Source organism: Austrofundulus limnaeus, unplaced genomic scaffold (genome assembly GCF_001266775.1).
Source record: "Austrofundulus limnaeus strain Quisiro unplaced genomic scaffold, Austrofundulus_limnaeus-1.0 Scaffold313, whole genome shotgun sequence".
Classification (NCBI taxonomy): domain Eukaryota; kingdom Metazoa; phylum Chordata; class Actinopteri; order Cyprinodontiformes; family Rivulidae; genus Austrofundulus; species Austrofundulus limnaeus.
This window is the reverse complement of record NW_013952715.1, coordinates 297,618-299,744: the sequence shown is the minus strand read 5'-3', so window position 1 is coordinate 299,744 and position 2,127 is coordinate 297,618.

The window sequence follows — 2,127 nt, the reverse complement described above, 5'->3', positions numbered from 1 at the left end:
CCAGTGTTGGGTGTAATGCGTTACTTTGTAACGCATTACAGTAATTACATTACATTTTTCAGTAACGCAGTAGTGTAAAGCACTACTTTGAAAATGCCTGTAATATATTACAGTTACTAACAAAATCTTACATTCGTTACTTGCGTTACAATTAATCAGGACCTTTCAGAGAATAGTTGTGGGAAGACGGAGCAGAGACGCATGACGGGGAAAAACAAAGACGTACGCATTGCAATGATGTTGGGACGTCACGACGTACAAAGTCACATGGAGGGAAGAACAACAACATGGCAGAGGCGGAGGTGGAGGAGAACACGGCGATATCATTTTATGGATGGAGGTTTGCACATTATTTTTCTTTTGTTGCGAGAAAGGACAAGAACATAACAGTTGGGTGCAAGCTATGCCTGGGCCACAAGACACTGTCTACTGCTGTGAACTCAACGTCAAATCTTTCCAAGCACTTACAAAGACAACACGCAGGCATTAAGCTAGAAGCTAAAGAGCCCCAGAGGGATGGCGCAGCCAGTTTGGTGTCGACGCCGTGTAAGCAGGCTCGGCTTGAACTTCACCGCCAGGCAACCACTACAAAGGCTGAGGTAAACAAACTTGTAGCAGCATACATAGTGAACGATGTGTTGCCAATCTCAACAGTTGAGTCCCCGTCTTTCCGAAAAATTCTGAGCAAAATACCGACAACAGGAGGTGAACTGGTACCACCGGACAGAAAAACATTTTCAAAGTACCTGGACCAGTGTTATGTCAAGATGGAAAATGAACTGAGAAAAACGTTTGAGGGCTTGGAGTACGTGTCAACTACTGCAGATATTTGGACCTGTCATAACAAAAGTTTTTTGGGCATGACAGCACATTGGATCAACCCAGCTAACTTTAAAAGAGAAAAGGCTGCTATTGCCTGCAAACGGATAAGAGGAAGACACACATACGACGTTGTGGCAAGTGAAATTGAACAAATCCATTCAGCGTTTGGACTAACACAGAAGGTAACAGCCACTGTTACAGATAACGGGTCAAACTTTGTTAAAGCTTTTAAGATGTATGAGGCAACAGCAACAGACTCAGATGAGGAGGATGGGGATGAAGAGACYGTGTTTACTGATATTGAAGAAGTCCTATCTAGTGGCACTGGCACCTCAGAAGGACAATATACTCTGCCCCCTCACATTAGATGTGCATCACACACACTGAACTTAATTTCTACAAATGATGTTGACAAATGGCTGTCTGCAAATCCTGAGTCCAAGTCTGTGTACAGAAGTGCCACTGCCAAGTGTTCAGCCCTCTGGACAAAGAGCAGCCGTTCAACTGTAGCCTCTGAGCTGGTTGAAAAGATATGCAAACGTAAACTCATTGTTCCAGTAACAACAAGGTGGAACTCATTCCATGATGCCCTGTCCTGCATAACTAATATTCCCATTGCAGACTTAAACTCTTTGTGTACCCAACTTGACATTAAAGGCCTCTCTGAACGTGAATATACCTTTCTTAAAGAGTACTGTTCAGTCATGAAACCCCTCACTGTGGCTTTGGACATACTGCAAGGTGAAGATAACTGCTATTATGGCAGCCTTTTGCCTACACTGGAAATTTTGATGTCCAAGGTACTAGCCCTGCAAACAGGTCTCTCAAGAATGACAGCGAGTCTGCCATATGTCATAGTGCAGGTAAGTGTCAAATAATTTAATTTAATATGTTTAACTCTTTTATACTCTATCTTATATGTTTTTATATGCATTTACAGGCCATCAAAACAAGATTCGGTCCAGTGTTGGAGAGCCACGATGCTTTGCTCGCTGCAGTCACACTCCCAAAGTTCAAAGTGAGGTGGCTGAAAGAAGAGCAGCGGAGAGATGCCTTAAAGACACTGCTAACCAGAGAGTGCCAGTCATTACCTCAGAGCTGTTGCCGCCAAACACGTGATGAAGACCTGTGTGTGCCACAGACCTCTACCTCCTTGAACAAAAGTGAGCTTGACTTTTTCATCTTTGAGGAAGAAGATGCAGCACCTCCTGACTGTGAGAGGGAAGTATTTGATTACTTAAAGTCAGGGTCAGATATTGAAATCTTGAATAACTTTCCGAACATAAAGTCTTTATCAGTTAGATA